Below are 25,702 nucleotides of genomic sequence, written 5' to 3' on the forward strand. Positions count from 1 at the left end.
CTTTTCTCTTTCTCCATTCCCTCATCTATAAAATGGATATATGTATTATCTACCTCATGGAATTATGAGGGAAATGCCTTGTAAATATATAAATGTGAGCTGTGATACAAAGATGAAAGAGGTAGTCTTTTAATTTCAGGATACTTAATAGCCTAGTAGGGGAGATAAGTACAATACATAACTTACTTCTAAGTAGAAATAAGTACCATGAATACGGGGTAAGGAACAATCACTTTAGGCCATGAAAAACTTTAAGGGAAAAGGTATCATTTGAGCTTAATATTAAAGAATGTATAGAAATTCAATAGGTTGAATTATTGGAATAAAGTCAAGGATGTTGCTTTAATAAGCAGAGGAGTTGATGAATGAGAGAGCAAAATATGTTTGGGGAATAGCCAGAAGTCTGATATTAGAACACAATGCTTGTTTAAAGCTGAAAGATATGCTTACATCCAATCAGGAATCTGAACATTATTTGGTTGCCACTGGGCATTCTTGAGTAATGGATTAATGTACTTGAAACTGTCCCTTAAGAAGAATAGCTTGGGATGTGACATATATGGTATGGGGAAGACTACAAGGAAGAACAGTTAATAAACATAATGGTCCAGGCATGAGATAATATTGGTCTATTTTCAAGTCCCGGTCCAGCGGACAGGTAGGAAAGGACACATGATGAAGTGATAATCCTGATAAATTATGAAAAAAATTAAAAAACCCAAAACATTGATTCTATTCCAAATTTGGGATTTATGCAAATATTAATGAACTTTTAGCAGGAAAAGCAAAAGAATCAAATCAACAGAACCTAATGATAGTACCCTCACACACACACATGTGTATATATGTATATGTGTATATATATATATATACACATATACATATATACGCATAACCATGCTTACAACACTTACAAACATAACCTAATCTGTTACCTAGTCCTGTCTTATTTACTTCTTCAAAATATATCTACAATTTGTTATACAACTCATTCTCTCTTGTCCCAATGGCATCCTACTTAGTCCAGAATGGACTTTCTACTTTCTCTGTCTCTTACCTTGTCCTCTTTCTTGCCAGCCTATCCAACAATATTCCTAAAATACTTTTATTGTTCCTCCTCAGATCCAACATCTACAATGGTTCCCTACTGACATACTGCCCTAATATCCAACATAATTTTCATTGCTATCCAAAAGCCAAGTGTCAGGAACAATCCGTTCATTGCCATTAGCATATGCTTTGCTCATTCTCCCCTAGGGCAGTCATCCATCCTTCCTCAGTCTCCCTTTCAACATCCTTGTCTATTTCAAGTTTAACCTTCATCCTGCACTAATGACTTTGGGGGGTGGGGGTGGGAGGAGGAGGTTTAGTTTTTTTATCTGTATTATGGGAGGGTTGTACTTCATCTCCAAGATTTTTTCAGTTCTAAAAATTCAATAAAAGACTGATAATCTCTTGTATCGCTGAGCCCCTATTACTTGCAAAGTCAGTTGTACAAAACGTTGTTTTATGATTTATCTCTGCAACTAGAATATTATAAGCTTCCAGAAGGCAGGTGCTATGTCTTCAATATCTTATATTCTCCCAAAATGTCTAGTACAGTGCTGAGTACACAATAGCTATTTGCTAAGTGTTTGTCAGTCTGTGCCTGTATATAATCATGTTTTGTGTATATATATATATATATATACATATATATATATATATACACACACACACACACACACACACATTTTAAATATCAACACTTGTAAAGATCCTAATTGATGAAAAATAGTGTCTTAAAATATTAGGATATCTTTTTTTTTAAATAATGGATTTCCAAATGCCTTTATCCTCAAATTCCAAGTTATTTCTAGTGTAATTGATGAGAGAAAGTAGTGAAATAGGGATTATAATCTGAGACACTAAAATAACCCCACAACCATATATTGACTGATAATATTACTCAATAGTAAAAATAGTCTTGGTTTTTATTATGATTTGAATGTCTCTCTGCCAAGTGAAACCAACAGTTTAAAGTGTTGCTGGCTTTTATGAAAAATTAAATAGTTGGAAAGCATTATGATATTTTGGTTACAGATTTTCATAGATCACAGTTTTAGAGCTAGAAGGGACATCATAAGGTCAATGTCCTCATTCTAGAGAGGAGGCCCAAAGAAGATGTGACTTTTCCAAATTCATCCACCCTATAAGTGCTGGAGGAGGCATTCTCATTCCTTGACCTTAAATATATCATACTTTCCACAGAAACACATTTCTCTTAATAATGGTTTGATTTAAAAGGACTATTGGTAAGTCCAATAGTTAATTTATTAAAAATAAAAGGGTATCTTTGGAAACTAAATAAAAGACTAAAGAATTAAAAATCAGATAAGTAGAAGCATTTACAATTACATTGAATTATAATTATATTGAACTTGATGTTGAATAAATTTATTGAGAGTCTTCTGTATGCAGACCACCAAGTTAGGTAGGCATTTAACATGAAGAAATTGAAACAATTGAAGGAAACACTCCATTTTCAAGAATCAAAAATTTATAGAACCTCAGAGCTGGAAGAAAATTTATAAGTCATTCATTCAGCACACATTTATTAAGCATCTACTATGTACTGAGTCCAGTGGTTAGCACTGCATATACAAAGTTTATATAAGACATTATCTTTGAACTCTTGGAGCTAACATGAGAAGAAAACACAAATAAGTATAATTCATTGTACTTACATAGCATGTACATTATAAATGCACAAAACAAAAATATAAACAGGTCATCACTGGAAAGGGGACATCAGTAAAGTTTCATGGAGGAAATGACATATGTATGTATTGGATAGGAGAGCAACAAGCAAATAGTTAAAGAGTTTTCCAAGTCTAAGAAATAGATTAGTGGAATAGGTTAGGTTCACAAGACAGAATAGTCAACTATAGCAATCTAGTGTTTGACAAACCCAAAGATCCTAACTTTTGGGATAAGAATTCATTATTTGATAAAAACTGTTGGGATAACTGGAAATTAGTATAGCAGAAATTAGGCAAAGACCCACACTTAACACCGTATATCAAGATAAGATCAAAATGGGTCCATGACCTAGGCATAAAGAATGAGATTATAAATAAATTAGAGGAACATAGGATAGTTTATCTCTCAGACTTGTGGAGGTAAAAGAAATTTGTGACCAAAGATGAACTAGAGACCATTATTGATCACAAAATAGAAAATTTTGATTATATCAAATTAAAAAGCCTTTGTACAAACAAAACTAATGCAAACAAGATTAGAAGGGAAGCAACAAACTGGGAAAATATCTTCACAGTTAAAGGTTCTGATAAAGGCCTCATTTCCAAAATATATAGAGAATTGACTCAAATTTATAAGAAATCAAGCCATTTTCCAATAGATAAATGGTCAAAGGATATGAACAGACAATTTTCAGATGATGAAATTGAAACTATTACCACTCATATGAAAGAGTGTTCCAAATCACTACTGATCAGAGAAATGCAAATTAAGACAACTCTGAGATACCACTACACACTTGTCAGATTGGCTAAGATGACAGGAAAAAATGATGAATGTTGGAGGGGATGCGGGAAAACTGGGACACTGATGCATTGTTGGTGGAGTTGTGAACGAATCCAACCATTTTGGAGAGCAATCTGGAATTATGCCCAAAAAGTTATCAAACTGTGCATACCCTTTGATCCAGCAGTGTTACTTCGGGGCTTATATCCCAAAGAAATACTAAAGAAGGGAAAGGAACCTGTATGTGCCAAAATATTTGTGGCACCCCTGTTTGTAGTGGCTAGAAACTGGAAATTGAATGGATGCCCATCAATTGGAGAATGGCTGGGTAAATTGTGGTATATGAATGTTATGGAATATTATTGTTCTGTAAGGAATGACCAGCAGGAGGAATACAGAGAGGCTTGGAGAGACTTACATGAACTGATGCTAAGTGAAATGAGCAGAACCAGGAGATCATTATACACTTCGACAACGATATTGTATGAGGCTGTATTCTGATGGAAGTGGATTTCTTTGACAAAGAGACCTAACTCAGTTTCAATTGATAAATGATTGACAGAAGCAGCTACACCCAAAGAAAGAACACTGGGAAATGAATGTAAACTATCTGCATTTTTGTTTTTCTTCCCGGGTTATTTTTACCTTCTGAATCCAATTCTCCCTGTGCAACAAGAGAACTGTTCGGTTCTGCAAACATATATTATATCTAGGATATATGCAACATATTTAACATATATAAGACTGCTTGCCATCTAGGGGAGGGGGTGGGTGAAGGGAAGGGAAAAATCGGAACAGAAGCGAGTGCAAGGGATAATGTTGTAAAAAAAATTACCCTGGCATGGGTTCTGTCAATAAAAAAGTTATTATAAAATAAAATAAAATAATTTTTAAAAAAAGACAAAAAAAAAAGTTTTCCAAGTGACCATAAGTAAAAGTATGGAGGCAAGAAAATACCTGTTTTGTTTGAAGGAAGAGAATGGTCTACTTCATCTGCCTATTGAAGTGTATTTAAGGAGACTAGTATGAGAGAAGTACAGAAAAATAAAGGATCAAGATTGTGGAGGGCCTTGAATGATAGACAAATAAATATGAACTTGGCTTGAACAAATATGAATATGAATTTTGCCTATGGAAAGAATCCTGGCTTCTAAGTCAGGAGTTGTTATTGTTGTTTACTTGTTCAGTCATATCTGACTCTTTGTGATCCCATGGACCAAAGTACTATAAGCCCTTCTATTTACTATCTTCTGAAGTCTGTCCAAGTTCTTTTTTTGTTTGTTTGTTTCCATGATACTTTTATCCATCTTATCCTATTTCATCCCTTTTTATTTTTATCTTCAGTCTTTCCCAGCAGCAGGGTCTTTACCAATGAATACCATCTTTTCATTATTTGGTCAAAGTACTTAAGCTTCAGCTTCAGTATTTGGTTTTCAAGGGAATAGTCTGAATTGATTTCTTTAAGTATCACCTTATTTGATCTCATTGCTATCCAATTTTAGATATTTTAGATATTTTATTTTGAAATCTTAGTTGTTTTTTATATTAAGCTTCAAGAAGCTTTTACTCTCTTCTTTCACCCTTATCAAGAGGCTTCCAATTCCTTTTTGCTTTCTGACACCAGAGTGATAGATATTTGCATATCTGAGATTTTTGATATTTCTACCAGCTACTTTAATTCCAGATTTTGATTCATCCACCTGGCATTTCAGATGACATGTTCTGCATATAAGTTAAGCAAATGTGACAATATTTAGCCTTGTACATATATATGTATTGCTGAGGCAATTAGGGTATTGGGGTTAAATGACTTGCCCAGGGTCACACAGGAAGTGTTAAATGTCTGAGACTACATTTGAACTCAGTCCTCCTGACTTCAGGGCTGATGCCACTGCACCACCTAGTTGCCTCTTTCTTTTCCATAATAAACCAATCAACTGTTACATCTTCTGTTCTAATTATTGCTTCTTGACCCTCATACAGGTTCCTCAAAAGACAATAACATGATCTGAGACGCCTATCTCTGAGGACTTACTACATTTTGTTGTGATCCAAATAGTCAAAGGCTTTAGCATAGTCAACGAAGCAGAAGTAGATGTTTTTTCTTTCTTTCTCTGTAATCTAGTGAATGTTAGCAATTTGGTCTCTGGTTCCTCTGCCTCTCTGAAAAGGAGCTTGCTCTTCTGGTAATTCTCAGTTCACATATTGCTGAAGCCTAGCTTGCAGAATGTTAAGTGTAATCTTGCTGGCCTGTGAAAATTAGTGCAATTGTTTGCTAATTTGAACATTCCTTGGCATTGTCCTTCTTTAGGACTGGGACATAAATTGATCCTTTTCAACCTAGTGGTGATGGTTGTGTTTTCCAATTTGCTGGCATACTGAATGCAGCACTTTATTAACAGCATCATCTTTTAGGGTTTTAAAGAACTCAGCTGAAATTCTATCACCTCTACTAACCTTACTGTTAACAAAGCTTCTTAAGTCACACTTGACTTCATTATCCAGGATGTCCTTCTCTAGATCAGCAACAACATCATTATCATGACTATTGGTGATGTTCAGTTCTTTCTTGTAGTTTTTTTTTTTAAATGTATTCCTGCCACTTCTCCTTAATCTCTTCTGTTTCTGTTAAATTCCTACTATTTTTGTCTTTCCTTATACTCACTTTTTCCTTAAAGTTCCCTTGATATCTCTAATTTTCTTGAAGATATATCCTCTTTTCCATTCTATTGTTTTTTTTTCTATTTTTATGCATTGCTCATTTAAGAAAATCTTAGTAAAAGTTCATCAGCCATTTTGCTTTCTAGTGCCTCTTTTTCTTTGGATTATTTTTTGTTGATATTTCCTGTATAATATTGCAAACCTCTTATCTATAGTAGTAAAGGCACTCTGTCTTCCATATCTAATTTCTTAAATGTATTCATCCCCTTTACTTCATATTCATAAGGAATGTTATTTAGGCCATATATATATATATAAACTGATGTTTTTCCTTACTTTAAGTCTTCATTTTGTAATAAGAAGCTCATGATCTAATCCACGGCCAACTCCAGGTCTTGTTTTAGCTGATTGTAATAGAGCTTCTTCATCTCTAGTTGCAAAGTATATAGTCATTATGATTTCTATATTGACCATCTGGTGATGTCTTTATATAGAGTCATCTCATTATTAAAAAAGAGTGTTATGTCCAGCAAGTTTTCTTGACAACATTATATTAGTCTCTGCCCTTCTTCATTTTGTGCTTAAAGGTTTAACTTGTCTATTATTCCAATTATCTTCTGATTTCTTATGTTAACATCCCAATTCCCTATGATGAATGGGATATCTTTTTTTGATGTTATTTCTAGAAGATGTTGTAGGTGTTCATAGAACTATCAACTTTGACTTCTTCAGCATTAGTGGTTGGAGCATAGATTTGTATTCCTGTGATATTGAATGGTTTGCATTAGATTCTGACAGACCAGCCACTAAGCCCTGTGAATATTAATGTGCTCCTATGGGAGCAATGGGTGCAGACATGGGAAAGGTACGTGGGAGGAACTAGAAGAACATAGTAACATGGCTGGATAGAAGTGGTGAGGTAAGAGAAGGAGTCAATGCTTTGGGAGATAAAGGGCTAGGAGAAGGCTAATGCACACTACTTGTTGAGTTTATTTGCCAAGTGAAAACAAAAGGAGCACTGTATTTAGTGGGAAACAAGTTTCATTCAAGTGTGTTAAGTTTGGGATGACAAGAACTCATTATAGATCTCAGGCCTGGAAAAAAGATTTGGGAATAATCACCTACATGGAAATGGTGGTAGGAAGAACATCAACAGTATTATATCACTAAAGCCAGGGATAGTCATCAATGACTTACTACAGAGAAGTGACAAATGTGACAAATATTTACTAAGCACCTACTATATGGAAGATTTGCCCACAAGAAACTCATATTCTTCTTAGGTGCGAGTAGGCAAAGCAACAAGGGAAGAATGTAGTATGTACATAGGGAACACAGCAGGAAGTGAAGGAGAGATCCAAAATGTTGGGGACAATTTGAATAGTGTGCAAATACTTTCAAGTGGGAATGAAGGTGGTCGGTTTTCTTAAACTTTTTTGTGCATTATTTTCTTTGGCAGTTGACTGAGGCCTATGGATCCCTTCTCAAAATATTTTTAAAATTATGATAGAAGAAAAAGGAAAATTTCAGTTATAGGTCAATGAAAATAAAAATGCTAATTTTTCCCCCATCCACATTCATGGGACTCACTGAAGTATGTCCATGGGGAATCTGTTCCCAGTTCCTCTCTGATTAAGAGCCCTTGTTTTAAGTGGTAACTCTTAAAGGAAGAGAATGATTGTGAAAGAAAGCTGAAAGGGGGGGAGAGTACACAAAAGGAAAAGCTGAAATGTCTGATTCACATAGTCTCTTTTAGCAGTAACGGTGTAACATAAAATGAAGCTGGGAGGATACGTTGAAACTAGATTGCAGAATGCCTTAAAAGCCAGATCAGAGAGTTTTATCTTAAGAAGCAAGAGGGAGGCACAGAAGTTGTTAAGCCTGGGAATGACATGGTCAGACCTGTGCCTAAGGCAAAACATTTTGGCAGCTTTGACTGGAGAAAAAGGGGAAGGTTCTAATTAGGTAATTTTTCCTTATGTGACAATGAAATCTACTTCTACAAATTTCACTCTAGTTCTTCCCTCTGGGATCAAGTAAAACAAGTTCAGTAACACTGTTCTATGACAGTTCCTAGTTCTCCTAAGTCTTCACTTCTTAAAGTTTAACATTGCCACTTCTTTGAGCCAATTCTTTTTTTTTTTTTTTTTTCCTGAGGCAATTGGGGTTAAATGACTTACTTGCCCATGGTCACATAGCTAGGAAGTGTTAAGTATTTGAGGCCACATTTGAACTCAGGTTCTCCTGACTTCAGGGTAGGTTCTCTATCCACTGCGCCACCTAGTTACCCCTAACATTACATTCTTGAGACATACTCATCTTGTGGTTCACTAAACCCCCGGGGGGTATTTCAAATGAACTACTTCTGACTATATCAACCTCGACCATCTTGTGCTTGTACAAATGATTTTTGTGTGTATAAATTTGAGACATTCATCTTTACTGAATTTCATATAATTAAGATTTAATCGATCATTCTAGCATGTTAATATCTTTTAGGATAGCAGCTGTCATCTACTTCTTACCTATCCCTTCAACAAATCTGATAATAGACCATCTATGTCATATAAGTCATTTAAAAATAACTTTCCTATGAAACTTAAAATCTTTGACAAAACACATACATGAAACTACTAAACTTACTTTTACCAAGAAATATATCAGCAAAGATACACAATTGTTGTAGATACCAAATAGATATATATCATAAGTAGAAGAATAATAAAATCAGGGTGATACTCATTCATGAATATTTATTGCTGAAATCCTTTTTCATATCTAAATTTATTGTCCTCTGTTAAGCTGTCTAGAGGAAGGTTTGATCTAACCTTATTAGAAGATTAGGGTAAAGGCTGGGTTAGGATTAAAACAGTGAGAAAGTGATTCGGAAAGAATCTTTTGATACAATACCATGGCTCAATAGAAAAATATTTTAGAATCAGTGTCACGACATTCTGTGAACTTTGGTATCAAATCATTAAAAATGTAGTAAGTTTAAATTTAAAAATTCACCCTCTGCTATTCTTAATTTAGTTGAAGCAATGTATCAATTGATCAAGTAGTTTAGTTTAATATAATCTTGAATGATATAATACAGTATAAAGAATTACTGAATAAAGGTGTATACTTTAAGCTCAAATCTTCCTTCTCACTTCATTTGAGTGGAAAAAATAAATTTCTGAAAACCTAAGGCAGTTTGGGGAGAATAACTTTCATTTATGGTTACATGGAAAGTCATTTTGCTCCTTTTCCCATGAAGAAAGTCTTCCTAAAAGAGCATAACTACATCTATTGGGAAAGAGAAAAGCAATTGAATACAATCCAATTGTCCTGGCTCCCAAATTGCCACCCCGCTTCCCCCCCCCCCCAATCCTTCTTAGCGAGAGTTTTGTAAAAACAAATACTGATATCTTAGCATCTGCTGGTAGCCTACTGTGGGAAATAAAAGGGAAAAAGAATATGTGGTTTTTGAGCTCCTTAAAGACTGAATCTTTTGAAGAAAGAGATAGCTATAGGCCTTTATTCATCTGCACAATTGTTAATATCACCCCTACAATTACCTTCTATTTATCTTTTAATATATTTTGTATATACTTAAATGTGAACCTATGATCTTCCAAAATAGAATGAGGAAAAGCTCATTTTTGCCTTTATAACTCCATAACTGAATATAGTATTTGGCACATAGTAGTCATTTAATCAATGTTCCATTAATTGGACAACTATTAACTTGGTCCAAATAATATTTATTTTAATTATTCAATGATCAAATATTTATATTATTCCTTCCACCTTTCCCAATCCCATTGGAAAGAAAAAGAAAAAAGAAAATCCTTGTAACAAATAAACAATCAAATGCTACATATTGGTCATGTTCAAAAATGTTTGTTATTCTATATATTGGTCCATTACTACTCTGTTATGAGATATGTAGCATTCTTCATTCTTGGTCCTCAGGAATTATGGTTGATCAAAGTTCTTAACTCTTTTAAGTTTTTCCCACAATATTTAAGTTAGAGTACAAATTATTTTTATTATCCAGGTTCTGCTTACTTCACTCTGAGTCAGTTCTTACATGGCTTCCCAGGTTTCTCTGCCCAAATAATATTAACATACTCTGTTCTGAATGTTCTACCCTTAGACAAAAACTTTCAGTTATTCCCAGTTGTTTTCTTTCTACAATATAATTCCAACCTTCCTCCTGGCCTTGTACCATGATACTGCCATTCATCATGAGAAGTTTCTATTCTAGACAATGGGTAATCACTGAAAAGTTTCTCCAGTAGAAGTATAGAATGTTCACAACAGAGTATCATGGAAGAATTGGACAAATCCTGTAGTATGAATACTATTTGAGACAATTTAATATATCAATCAATCAAAAACTATTAATTAAACACCTACTATGCACCAAATACTTTGCTAGATCTAGAGAATACAAGAACAGAAATGAAACTGGTCTCCTGTCTTCTTCTGTTCTCTTTCTCCTCATTCCCATCTCTATACCTTTACCTACACTGTTCTTTGTTTGTGAAATATCCTCTACCATCTTTCTGTTAGAATACCTACCTTGTTTTAAGCTCCAACTTAAGTACTAGTTAAGTAATTATACCAAATGATATTCAATATAAGGAAATAAATATGGAAAAGTCCTTATAGCTCAGCATAAACAAATCTGATCTACATATATAGGAATTACTGTTATTCAGAGTATTAGATTTTACATTCTCTAGTATTTATAGTCTCAAATAGGATTACATAAGAAGCCTTAACAGTTTATTTCATTTTCAACAGTCAGAACTTTAGCACAAAAAAGGGGTGCTCAGAGAATTCCACATTTAGGTTTATAAATTAGGATTATATTAAAATTTTACCAAGTTCAAGAAGTTAAATTTTGCTTTATTACCCATCAATGATGCAAAAAATTAGGTTGAGAACAGATATGAACATTAAAGGCTGAAAATTTTTTAGCAAGTCCATTAAAAAAAAAAAAAAAAAAACACCAGAAGTTATATCAGTGTCCATAGTCAAAAATAAAGGAGAAAATTGCTTCCCTCTGTCACTTTACTGCTTACTTAGCTCAACACAAAGAGGGGTGCTTACCTGCATACAGTCATAGTATTCACCCAGGCACTTGACTTCAGGTCAGATTCTGGGGGAGCACAAAGATGGCATTTTTCCTTAATATCATAGGATTGTAACTTTACAGATGAAAGGGGCTTTTAGAGCCACATATTCCCTTATTTTATAAATGAGGAACCTAATGCCCAAGGAGCCTCAGGAAACTGGTTTTCTCAAGGTCACTGGGATGGTGAGTGACAGACCTGGGATTCAAATCCACATCCTTAGAAATAAAACCAACACTGTTTCTACCCCATATTGTAACTAAGGAATGCATATGTTCTTGAACAATCAGGGGACAATTAGGCTTATTTAAATTGCCTGCTATAAGCCAAATTCAAGACTTAAGATTTTTTCATCAATTAGTTACTAGACAACAAAAACAATTGCCTTTTTATTATTTCATTGGGTCTACAAGGACAAAATGAGTATAATTCTGACTCCTGAGATTTTATGATTCAATGAAAGTAGATTCAGTGTAGCTCATACTATAGATTTTGGTATACAGTATTCAAATTACTTTGAATTATTTCAAAACTATTTTCTTCATTGCATTAACCTTCTGTGATTTCATCAGTCAGTGGTGTGAACTATGAGTGGAAAATTAAGCAACTTTCTTCTAATCTGGGAATGAGTTTCTCTGAATTTAGCCAAGTAGGTCCTTGAACAATAACTGTTATCAGGTCCATATTCAAAACCTTTTCTGCTTGAGAGGATCTGCCAGGTCTTACTCTCCAGTGGCACACCCTTTAACCTAAGATAATCTGTTTTATGATAAGGCATCAGAGAAAAGCTTTAGATGAGGCACTGTATAATCATTTAAAAATTATGTTTTCACACACAAATGTTTATTGAGAACTTATTATGTGTAAGGTACTTGTGCTAGGTACTTTGTAATAAAGTTATATAGGGCATGATCCCTGTCCACCTAGAACCTAGCATTCTAAATAGAGAATTTTAACTAAATGTAACATTTTTTCTGATTTAAAATATAGAACAAATGTTTGCTTTTCCATAAATAATAAAATAGTTTTGGTAATACTTGGGTCGCATACCCTTTTTTCTCCCCAATATTAGCTTAATTTAGGCAATTCAAATGTGTGCAAGATTTTCTGCCTGACTTTGATTACTAAGATAACATATAACAAAGGATTTTGGAAAGTATAAAAGGTTTTATAAAAGCAAAGTTACTTATCTGAGATAAGATAATTAAAACTAAAACTTTTTTTTTTTAGTTTAAAAACTAAATGCTATTTAGAAGAAAGGAAGCAGGAGTTGATGCTTTCAGACACCAGAATTAACCAATAAATTTGGCTCAAATTTTCTGACACACCTTAGGAATCATTGAGTTTTCTTTTCTTTTTTTACTTTTATTATTGATCTGCAGAAACAGAATTCTTCCTGGAACTAAAAAATATATATAGATAAATAGATATCAGATGAGTAGTTGTATAATATCCTTACTTAGCACAAAATAAAAATGGTACAAATTTGTACATTTAGATTGCTCAGGCCTAAGCAAGATCCAGACAGGCAAAAATGTAGATGTGGCAGGGGGAACCCTGAAACTATCTTCCCTGACTATGGGAAGGAAGCCATGAGGTGAACTCTGAGAAACTCTCTTCTAGGAGGCTCCCACCTCCGGGAATAAAGATAAGTTATCTTGGTGGTGACTAGCTGCATCTTCTATTGAGCTGAAAATTAGTCCACTACTAGTAGCTGGACTTGTGGTCTTATTCAACTGGAAATCTAGGTGGGAGCAGTGACAATATTGAAGGAATCTCATTCAATTGAAATTTCAGTCACAGATTTCCTACAAAAACCACATTTTAAAATGTTCTCTGGTTTTGTTTTCTTGGGGTCTCTGGGAGCAGCCTCGTTTCACTTCAGTAATCACCCCAAGAGTCGCCAGGTGTTAAAGTTCAAATCCTTTGCTGTCTTTTTCAAAGTCTTGTTCTCTTTTCCTGGAGCCTGATTAGCTTTTTTAAAGGCCTATCTCTCTCCTTGATTCCGAGAGCTTGAGCTCCCGCTTGTCTTCTCTGGCTTCTGAATCTCCCTGAATCCAAAGATTTGTGCTTCAGCCTCCAGCTATTACAAAGGTGGACGATGGAATGAATCTGTCTCAGCCTTTGCTGGCTGTTATATGTAATATAACTTCACAAGGGGTTATGAAGTCAGACAAGACTGGACAACATGAGTATCTCTAGCCTTTGCTCCTTTAGACTTTTGTCTTTAAAATGTAATATTCTTTTGTTGGGGTTTCCTTGGGGTTGCTAGAGAGCTAGTAAGTATCTGAAGTCAAATTTGAACTCGGGAATTTGAGGCTTTTTAACTTCAGGCCTGGTGCTCAATCCACTGCCCATATCACTGATTATGTTTATTAGTTTAATTTCTGGGTCTATAAACAAAATTTGCCAAAAGAGGTTTTCTTTGCAAGCAAACCTTATCCTTCTACACTTACTTTACATTGGGGTTAGAAAGGAAGAAAGGAAGGAATTTTGTCATTAACTCTCCTTCATTTACCATGCCCTTGTCTCCCCCAAAAGAAAGCACTTCAAGAGCTCTTTAGGTAGCATCTACACCAACTTATCAAGATCAAAGTACATGGCACAGAAAAGGCAAATCATTAAGTTTCTTTCATTTAATTCACAATTTTCAATTTTCTAAACTGCTTTCTTAAAATTTATGTACTTATATATAGCTAGAATTGCAACAAAAATTATTTAAAGATTGCAATCTGTTTCATTGAGGAGGACTCACATTGATTTAATTAATTAATCATCAAGAAATTGGAGCATAAAATTATGGAAGTATCACCATTTTGTAGCATCAAAATTATATTTTTACCAATATTGTCTAGACCAGTGTATAACTAAGTAGAAATGAGATCTTATCACAATTGGATTAAATTCTCTCTACTAACAAAGCCTGATGAATTTAAGACATAATACTGAGAATCCTAATTTTATCTCCTGCTCAATTAACTTGAACAAGTGATTTGACTTTTCTGAGGATTTTTTTTCTTGTATATAGAGTTGGAAACCCAACAACATTTTAAAAGATTTTGAAATTTTTAATAAATGAAATCATTAAGACTTCAAAAGAAAACCCATCTACAAACTAGTTGCTAGATTTAGCTGCTATTTAAAAGCAATGGTTATTTTCTAGATTCACTTAAATAATCATTTAGTCAACTAATATTTAAATATGCACATGTTTAGATACAAAAAAAGAAATACAATTGTATATTTTCCTAGCTTCAAAGTGGCCATATAAAGTTTTGCTCTAGGACCATATCCACATAACTTACTGGGTCTCAAGTTACTTTTGGGATGGTACATTGCTTACCTGTATAAAATGACACTATTTTGGTCAGTAATCATACTTTTTTTGAAAAATACATCTTTTCTTTTTTTTTTTTTTTTTTGGCTGAGGCAATTGGGGCTAAATGACTTGCCCAGGGTCACACAAATAGGACATGTTAAGGGTCTAAGACTAGATTTAAACTTGGGTCCTTCTGATTCGAGGATCAGTGCTCCACCTTCTGTGCCATTTAGCTACCCTAAGATGTCTTTTTTTTTTTTCCTATCAAGGTAGTAAGGAGAACCAAAGTGAAGGAGAATCTTGCTAACTACAATTTATATAGAATATTTAACCTCTTACCATATTTATATTATTTCATTTTATTTTCACACTGAGTTGATGAGAAGTACTCATATTTTTATGATTTGACAGTTGCAAATGTGAAGCACTGAAAAACTGTGATTTACCTGGGATCATATAATTAGGGGTAAAGACATTACTTCCTGGCTTCTATAGTTTTTGTTTTAAGAATAATTTCCTTTCCAGTACATGCTTAATTTCTATGTGAAATTGAATATTTTTTAAGTCTTATTTTTCCTTATTATTTTCTGGATTAAAAAAACTAACAACTAAGCTTTTTGCTCAGGAAGGGGAGAACATCCTGTTACACAGGTACTTATGATAATTATCCTTTGGATTGATTGTGCATTAGTTTCTAGAGGGACAAGATGATTTCTTCAGTACTTCACATTTAAAATATAGTACAATTGACTTCCTTTTCCTCTTCTACTTCTTCTCAAACAGCTGAGATAATTTAATTTTGAACGGGTCTAGTTTTTTTTTTTTCTCTTGAAATGTAGCTCTGAAAAGCAGACTTTAAAATAATGCTTATTGTGATTTAAATAGAGCTACCTGACTATGCATTTAAATCGAAATCATTCTGGCTTTCATTGAATGACCAATAATATGTCCAGCCCAAGTCCCAGAGGCACACACTTAGAATGAGTCTAAATGCCATTTGTTTTCTATTCTTGCCAGAAACTGAGAGAATCTTCCCCAGCCCAGACTGACATCTTTGGGATAGTAAATTGGGCCACCTTTTGTGTCAATTCCTAACCTACCCTCCGGTGGGGCAAGACATATTTCCTTTCTTCTCTAGCTTCTTTTCCTTCATTCCCTTCAGTCCACAGAGGGTATCATACCCTAACTTGCTGATGCTCTGTCTAAAGCGTTGTGCCACAGTTCCCTTTTATTGTCCTGCCTCAGTTTCCCTAATTGTCCTAACTCAGTTTCCCTAAATTGTCCCACCTCAGTTTTCCTAATTGTCCCGTCTCAGTTTCCCTAAATTGCTCTGCCTCAGTTTCCCTAAATTGTTCTGCCTCAATCCCCCTGGTTGCAACTCCCCTTTTCTGATTATTAGAACTAAAATAATTAGAGCTGTGGAGATCTGACATTCCAGACGATAAGACTCCAGATGACTTATCTCAGATACCTAATTGTACCTCTAAGTTTCAGATTTCCTGGCTCTAGTTGGACACCTCTTAAAGTCCTCCCAATTTGTTAGAATTTATGGCCCTACCCCAACCTGTCAGAACTGGATTGATGGTCCCTGCCTGGAGATTCCTGATCACCAGAGTTTGAACTCCACCACCATCACCACCACCACCCCTCCCTTTGTCTACCCAAGCTTAGAGCCTTACATATGTCATTAAGAACTCACATTTGCTGCTGGATACTTTGAGACATCAGCCCTGGGGGCAATATCCCTTAGCACAATCTCTCCCTTTCAAATAAAATATTAAAAACTCTCTAATCTCTTTCTTGCCTCAGTTTCTCCAGGATTACAAAAAGAATGTAAATTTTGGCCACAGAAATCTCCCAAGATATCTAAGAGTTTGTTCCCTAGGACCAACCCTTACTCAGGAGCTCATTGATTGATCAACAATTGACCTAGGCCAAACCCTATTTGGCTGTGGTTTGGGCCCTGATTGGTTCAGAGTGAATGTAAATAACCACTGTTTCTCTTTTGGCCAGAAACATTGAGGGTCTCCCCTCCTCGATTGATTTTTTTTTTTTTTTTGATTAGGTAAAAAAGGCCATTCTTTACCTCATTTCTTACCTAGCCCTAATCACTGATTGGGCCCCATCTGTATCTGGCCACTGAAGCCAGATGGATCCAGAGGAGAAAGTGAGGATGGTTACTTGCCCAACCTTCTGTCTTCAAATCCAACTCACTTGCATGTCATAGCATCATCTCCCTGATGTCATGGTTCTCTTCAAGTACAAAGGACAATGGCACTAACTTTGCAGGGAGAGGTTTAAATCTTTCTTTTGTTACTTTTGTGTGTCCTTAAAAGTCACTTAATTTCTTTGGGTCCCAGTTTCCTCAACTGAAAAATTAAGTAGTTGGACCAGGTAGCCTCTAGCTTCCCTTCTAGTTCTTTAATCTATGGTTTATTGTCATTACTCCTTTAATTTAATTCTTTGCCTATTCAGCTGGACAGGATAAGATTTTATGCGAGTAAAGGTGACAAATTATTAGTTACATTATTATAAGTATTATATTATTAGTATATTATTTAATCTATTAGTACATTATTTATAATTAAAATTTATAAATATTCTTAATCATAATTAAAATAATCACAAATAATATGTAATCATCCCAATTACAAACCCTCTGATCCCAAAGTACACAGAAAATAATGAAGATATACAATCAAAGAGACAGATTAGGAAAATTAGAAAAAAGAATTTTTTCTTTGCTGAAGGGAAAAAAGGACTGGACAACTACTCTAACACCAGATCACTGCCAAGGTCTGGTGGGAAGTACTTTGTTTCTTTATTGGTACTTCTCAAGGAGAAGTTACCACAGTTCACTGTCATATATCCCCTGAATATATTTCACACAATCACATATATATATTTGCTGAGGCAATCACACAATTAGGAAGTGTTAAGTGTCTGAGACCAAATTTGAACTCAGGTCTTTCTGATTTCAGGGTTGGTGTTCTATCCACTGCACCAGCTAGCTGCCCCTCACACAATCATATTTTTAAAAGAAAACCAAGGAAAAATGTTTTCTTCCCATAAATTCCTCCCTCTTCTTCTTTCCCCATTTGCTTTGAAGTTGCTGCCAAAATAGCCAACAAAGACAATTTAGAGGTTTTAAGAAAACAAATCATTTTCATAGTTTAGGGGCAGAATACTAAGAAAGGCAGGAAAGGATTAAAAATTAAGATGCTGCTAGCTAGCTGTGAACTAGATTATTAGTCATTGAATAAAGTGAACAAGTAGCAAAGCACTTTCAAACTCTTAGCTGAGTAATAGTATTGGGGTGGGATGCTTGTGTAACCTTTTCTTTCCTTGAGCAAGTCCATGCCAACCCAAACTTAAAACTTGGAAAGAAAGATAATACTAAATGTAAATGCTACCTCTAAATCACATTGAAAATAATTTTCTATTATCTCCTTATCAAAAATGTTAGTCCACATATATCATCACCTTTAGATATAGAACACCTTAGGTAGAGAAATATTTTACACTAAACTGGAGGGATTACAGATCAGGCCCTAATTGCTGATATAATCCCCAAAGATTTTAGAATATGTGTCTGGGGAAAAGAGGAAATTTATTTAAGAAACTAAGGTGCTGCCTAAAGAATAATTTCTGCTAGTTATCAAGCTTACGTATTTTTTTGGGGGGTGAGGTAATTGGGGTTAAGTGACTTGCTTAGGATCACACAGCTAGGAAATATTAAGGGGTTTGAGGCTAGAGTTGAAGTCAGGACCTCCTGACTCTAGGGCAGGTGTGCTCTCACTGTGCCATCCAACTGCTCCCAAATAACTTTATATCCCCACATTGCTCCATAATCTAGATTTCTGCTTCAATAATAGTTGTTTTGACAGTCTATAACTTCTACCTAAGATTTAAACATTCTTGAAGTCTTATCTGTTCTCTTTTTCATTGAAAAAGTAATCCTGACTTCTTATTCTAGAAAGTAAGGAATATCACATTTCATTTTGTATTTAAAAAGAGTAAGGACACTATTATTAAAGCCTTTAAAAACCATATACTTTAACAGACTTAAGAATTCTGATTAATACAACGATCAACCATGATTCCAGGAGACCAAAAAATGAATCATGCTATACATTTCCTGACAGAAAAGTAGAAGATTCATGATATAGGATGATATACATTTTTGAACACGGCCAATGTTAAGATTTTTTTTTGTTTTACTCTACATATTTATAACTAGTGTTTTTTTCTCCCCAATGGGGGAAAGTAGGAAGAAGAGAAAATATGTATGGGTATGAAATGAAACTAGCCAATAAGAATCCAGACATTTGAGTCCAATATACACATTGTAATGACTGTTTCTTTGCAACTAAAATTTAATATAACCACAGCAAGATGGGAGTTATTCATATTAATCGCATCAATTTATATTTTTTGTTGTGAATAGAGTAAATTTTAGTTGCAAAGAGGCAACTTAGCCTTGATATAGGAACACACTTTCTAACAATTAGTGCCAACCAAAAGCAGAAAGAGATAACCTTGGGAAGTGGCAGGTTTTTTCCGCCCTGAAGGTCTATTAGCCAAGGCTAGATAAACACTTGCTAGATTTGTTGTGGTAGAAATTCTTTTTCTAGTATGCATTGACTTCCAATTCCAAAATATTGTGATTCTATAGTTCAGAAATTGGTCCTAGCTTTGGATATGTAATCGTTGCTGTAAGGTTCTGAGCAAGTTACATACTTTCTCCAAGTTCCTTTTTTCTCATATGGAAAATGAGATGATTTTTGAGATACCATCCAAGTCTAATATTCAATGGCAAAGATAATGATGAATATGAGAAAGTAATACAATAGTTTTGTCTAATAGTGTCTTCACAAGATGGTGTAGTAGTTCTTAACTATGGTTCTTGAACTTGTTTTTTAATTTTTCTTTTTAATTTTAAATCAAAAAACTATTTTGATAACTACATTTGAATAAAATTAGTTTCCTTTGTAATCCTATATATTTTATTTCATACATTTATAAACATTATTCTGTCTGAGTGTGATGGCCCATACCTCTAAACTCTACTATGAGGAAACTGAGGCTAGTGGAATGCTTGAGTGCAGGGCTAAAGTTCCTGGGGTGTCCATATTAAGTACAGTTCCAGTATATTACCATTTCCCATACACTAGGAGTGAAGAGCCTCCAAGCTCTCTAATGCGTAGTTAGGTGAACTAATCTAGGGTGCAAAAACACAACAGATCAAAGCTTCCTTGCTGCTTAGCAGTGGGATTGGTCTCTAGAAGAAGAAGCTGTATACTTCTCTAGCCAGGATAAAATAGTGAAACTAAGTCTAAAAAACATTACCACTACCACCACATTAAACTGAGAAGGAGTCTTTAGGTTTCACCAGACTGCCAAAAGAGACCATAACACACATTAAAAAGATTAAAAATCACGTATATAATGGGGGAAAGTCCTCGACTCAAGAGTGCCTGAATTTGAGTTCCTTCTTTCTATTCTTTATCTTGTGCCAATTACTTTACTTGGGTCTCAAGTTGCCCATCTGTAAAATAAGTGGATTAGTCAAGATGATCTTTAATTCAGATTTCTTCAAGTTTTAAATGTGGAATCCTATTTTTATTTTCCCTAAATGTTCAGCAAATGATAAAATTTAATCTTTTTTTTTTCACAAACTTGAGAAAGAATATTGGGCATTTTCATTTTAGACAATTAACATCTTCAGGAATGTCTCTCTTTGTGTAGAGTGAGACCTATTGCTTTCAAAGGCTCTGGTGGGTAGAGTGCTGCGTGCAGAAGGAAGGTTGTAGAGTTAAGCCTTTTCTTCAGGAAAGCACAGAATTAATACTGTAAATAGAATTGACAACAATGAAGTTGTATTTTTGGGTCAGCTAACTAACTAAAACCAAAAAACTAACCTTTACTTATAAGTCTTTCTCAGAGAGTTGTTTATTTAAGATAAAGGTATTAGTTATGTCCTGACCTGACCCCACATTTCTGCATTTCCTTAAGGAATTGTTGAGCGGCTACCTGTTCAACTGTGGAGTAAACTAATAGACTATTGAGAGGAGGGAAATAATGTTGAAGATTACTTACAGATGAAGAAATTAAACCCAAAAATGTGAAGGACACTACCTGTCCCCAAATCACAGTTACTTAGTGATAGAATTGAAACTAGGACACAGGTTTCTAGTACCTTCTATACTTTGATATTGGGTAGGAAATGGAGATTAAGTAGTACTGGATTAGTGCCATAAGAAATGCTGGCTAATGACTAGCTAGTGTGCTGGTCTGCTTTCTGAAGGTAATTTAATCTTATCCCAGTCTGATGGATCCAAAGAAATTTAGATAAGGTTAACAGTGGCTCAACAGGTTTTAGATTTATTTTAGGGAGCTCATTACATGATCCCAGCCTTACAAGCCAAAATCAAACCTCAGACATGTCCTAGAATAGAGGAGAAACCCCGAGTTGGTTTGGGAGCTTCACATAAGGCTTTGAGGAATGAAGTTGAAGTTTGAAGCATGAGTTGGACCTCTAGAAGCATCACACAATCTCTTTCCTATTTTTGATTATTTGGAACAAAACTGACTTCTGGAAACAGAAGGTCAAGAACATATAATAAGAGACCACTCACTCACCTGATAGATTTTTCTTTTAATTTGTCCTAGCATTGTTGGATAGGTATAGGGACTAAGATCCTGTGCTTGTGATTGCACTGTTCTAGGGAACTTCTTGGGTGAGCAAACTCCCTCCAAGAGTATCATCTTCTCTGAAAGTTTCAGTTTTAGTTTGTCTAAAACAGAGCTGTCAAACTGGTGGGAAATGATTAACAAAATAAATAAAAATGCAGTAGAAGGTAGTGTTAATTTGTGGGTTTTCTAAATTAATATACAGCCAATAAAGATTCACTTCTATTTGAGTTTGACACAACTGACCTCAAGCTCTGAAACTTATTTGGCCAAGGTCACACAGCCAATAGATGTCAGAGGTGGGGCTGAAGCCAATTCTTCCTGATCATATATTTGGCTAACTGTGAAGATGAGGTATTTCTCAACAATCTTCACTTTAATAGTGACAAGACAAAGGTCACTGAAATTATTTTCCAAGAAGTCCTAGAGGAAAAAAGCAAGGTTATTAGATTTTTGGAAAGATGCTTTTCACCCCTCAGAAAATTACAGTGTTTTTGTAACACAGTTTTGTAACACCTGTGTCCCTGTCAAGGTAGATGTGGAATTAATTCCAAGGGGAAATGTGGAAAAGACCTGAGATGTAACCCGAATCTATCATTAGCATCACATCCTCCCCAATAGTGTTCTTTTCTCCACAACACTGAAATTTTCTTGTGTATTTATTAGTAAGGGGTAATAGAAGGCATAAAGATTTAGAGGATAAAAATTCTAAGACCTGCTAGTGCCATAAGATGAGAGCTTCTAGATATAACTTGCTATTTGTATAGCAAATCAAGGTTATACCAGTTTTACACTGTTACTAAATAACTTATAAAATTTGTATGAGCACATAGTTGCAGGGTATAAAGAAGTTAAACAACAAACTATCAATTTGAATATTTCTAAGGTTTTAAATGCTGGCAAATAAATTCCAAGTACTATGATAGTAAAGTAGAACTAAACTTACTAGAACAAAACAGGAAGCAAAAGGAATAATGATTTCTCAAAAATGTAACTATTTCTGCAACTTATCATGGCTATGAGAAGAACAAACCCAGATAATTGTTCATGAAATCTCAATACAAAAATATTAGCAAGAAGAGAAAACCCCTGGAATTTGGAGAAGATAGTTTTAAAGGCAAACAAAATTAACTACTCTGCTGTGGGGGCTAGTAAACATCTAGAACTCATTCACTGTCCTTGGAAGTTGTGCAAACTGAAAATGTTACTGTTATTTAGTTGTGTCTGACTCTTGGAACCCCATTTGGGGTTTCCTTGGCAAGGATACTAGAAGGGTTTGTCATTTCCTTCTCCAACTTAGATGAGGAAACGAGGCAAACTTGTCCAGGGTGACACAGTAAGTGTCTGAGGCCTCAAGATCATTTTTCCTCCATTCCAGTTCCTACACTCTAATCTAAAGTGGTCACCTAGAGGATTTAAAAGGATTTAAATGACAAGACCTAGCACAGTTTTAGAGCTCCATGGGAACTTAAAGCCTGCTTATACAACCCTTTCATGAAGAAACTAAGGACCATAAGATAAATGATATGGCCTTGACACACATTGCAGAAGAGCTCAATTCCAGTTCATGTCCTTGAACTTCCAAACTGCACCATGCTGCCTTTCTAAACATTGAAGCTGATAAGGTTTAATTACCAAAAATGGGTGAATGAAATATGGAATACCAAAAATGGGCAAAACAAATGGAAGTTAAAGCTCTGCGGGAAACATACCAAATTTCTAAAGACAATATCATGGAGAATAAAATGTTCCTTGATGTTACTATTAGAATAATGGGACTAAACAAAGCCCTGGCTAGTGACTGATTCAGGACAACATTATTCATGATTTTAGGCTATGTACTGTTCTGAACTATAACTCAAATATCAGGCTATATTCTCATAATATTGCATTTCCTTATTGACTCTCATTCCTGAAGTTTCCTCCTCATTAACTTTCTAAGTTGGTCAATTCGGGGACTATTGGTAAATACAAAGTTTATCACATTGTCACTGTGGTATTGTCTCATATTACTATTGCTTTCTACAATTATTGTGGAAACAGTTCAGTTGAATTCTTTCCTTCAAATACCAGCAACTAAAAACTTTCCACACACAAGGTAAGGCACAACCAAAGATGAAAGAGGATGGAAATAGTCAACTGAATGTTTGTGTGATTATCACAGCCCAACTGGGCCCTAAAAAAAGCTGGAAAAAAAAGTATTCTCCTCCCTTCACTGTAGAAGTAGATGACTATGAGCATAAAATGTTGTACATTGTTTGACTTGGTTGTTATTCCCCAATGGTTATTTTTTTTTCCCTTTTGTTATTTAATCTTGTCACAAGAAATGACTGCATATGTAAAGGGGCAGGGATATATTTAGAAGTGAAGATGGTAATAAAAACAAAAGGTATCACTTTTTTAAAAAGAGTCAGGAAATATGTTTCATTTTGGGTAAATTAAAATTTCCTTGCCTTATTGTTATATTGTAACAAGAAAGATTTCTTCTGGTTCTCTAACTGTTGCCTCCTGTGTGAAAAATAAAATTTCTAGCCAATAATGACTCCTAAACTTTTGCCAAATCTTAACTGAATTAGCCAATAATGACTCCTAAACTTTTGCCAAATCTTAACTGAATTAGGACAATTCAATTGACATAGGAAGACCTTTTGAGAAGTAGTTCTCTAAATTCTTGGGTCAGTTTTATGATATTTATCTCACTCAATTCACTAAAGTCAAATTGTATTTCTAATTTCTTTCTGTAGGAAAATTAAATTCTAAAAGCAATCATAGAAAAATAGAATTTTACAGTCTGATACAGATTTATTGTAAACTCCTAATTTTACAAATGGAAAAACTGATGTTCAAAGAAATTAAATAACTTTGCCAATGTTGTTGACAACAGCTTGTTAGGGGCAGAATTGAAATTAGAATCCAAATTTCTCAGCTTCTAGGTTGGTATTTTTTCTACCATTCATTTTTTTCCTGCAAAAGTTTCAGCATTTTAATGAGTTTCAGGAAAAATTCTAAGAGTTGAATTATGTTACAAGCATACCTTGATTTAAGTAAGCCCAATATATGAATATTAAGGTTTACCAAAACATGATTTACAAAATAATTAAATAAAATATTGCTTTAGACGGCTCCCCTAATGCGTATAACTGTAATTATATCTACATCATTACTGAACATACTTGCTACATAAAATGAGGTTTACTGGTAGTTTAATATGGAAATTATTAATTATAAATATATCATGGCTCAGGATGGCTTGTCCAAAGCAATCAGAGAGTAAAACATTCATCTGTTCAAATTTTATTTTAAAGTATTATTTTTTGATAATGAAATACTTGAGAAATTTGCTGCTAAAATGAATAATTCTTCCTTATTTCATGGTATCAGAATATTCTGGAGTTCAGATCTGTGATATCATTGATAAAATAAACTTTTATTAGAGTTAGAAAGTAAAAATCAGCAATTATTATGCAATTGTCTCATAGAGTTGTCTGGAGGCACAAAGACACTTGACTTGCTCAGGAGGCAATAAGCTGCAGATGAATCCAAATCTTCCTGATTCTGAGGCCAGCTCTCTATCTACCAAGCCACTTCTTCTCTTTGTGTTTTCCTGGTTTGTATTCACCCTGAACCTCAATATCAAGTGAACTTTTGCATTTCTCAGTAAGAAAGTTCAGTCCTACCTGAGGACTGCTTAGGACATCTGCTTACAGTTTGACAAATGTACTGCCACAGTCCAACACCTACCTATTCTTGGCACTTTCCTTGGAATGGATCACTTATCACAAAAATTTGAATTAGAAAATCCTTAAAATATTTGCTCATCCGTCAACCACTCTATTAACAAACATTTATTAATTGTTTAAAGGTAAAAAAAAGGTAAAGGTGTTTGAAGCTCATATCTAACAGGGCATTTTTGTTATGCAATCGTTTCAGTCTTGTTCAACCTTTTGGTACTCCATGTGGGAGGTTTTCTTGGCAGAGATACTGGAGTGGTTTGCCATTTCCTTCTCCAACTCATTTTACAGATGAGGAAATTGAGGCAAACAGATTAAGGGTCACACAACTAGGAAGTATCCAAGACCAGATTTGAATTCAGGAAGATGAGTTTTGCTGACTCCAGGCCCAGCATTGAATTCACTTTGCCACCTAGCTGTTCATAATAGGAGATACAACACGTAAATATCTATGTACCTAGAAGCTAAATATAAAGTACATAGAAATATTCCCAGAGGAAGGAAGTAGCAGAAGAAGAAACTGGGAAAAGGTTCTAGAAGGAGGTGGGTTTTGAATTATGTCTTGAAGAAAGTCAAGGAAGCCTAAAGTCAGAAGTGAGAACAATTTAGGGGGACAGCAAGTACAAAAAGAGTCAAAAGAAAGGGTA

General features: G+C 34.5%; 1 protein-coding gene across 1 annotated transcript in view; it reads right to left on the reverse strand.

Annotated features, from left to right (window-relative positions):
* EPC1 (enhancer of polycomb homolog 1) overlaps window positions 1–25,702 on the reverse strand; it is a 101,994-nt gene that overhangs the window by 70,066 nt on the left and 6,226 nt on the right. The gene's annotated exons all lie outside the window — the stretch shown is intronic.

The sequence above is a fragment of the Antechinus flavipes genome, chromosome 5, assembly GCF_016432865.1.
Source record: "Antechinus flavipes isolate AdamAnt ecotype Samford, QLD, Australia chromosome 5, AdamAnt_v2, whole genome shotgun sequence".
NCBI classification, from domain to species: Eukaryota; Metazoa; Chordata; class Mammalia; order Dasyuromorphia; family Dasyuridae; genus Antechinus; species Antechinus flavipes.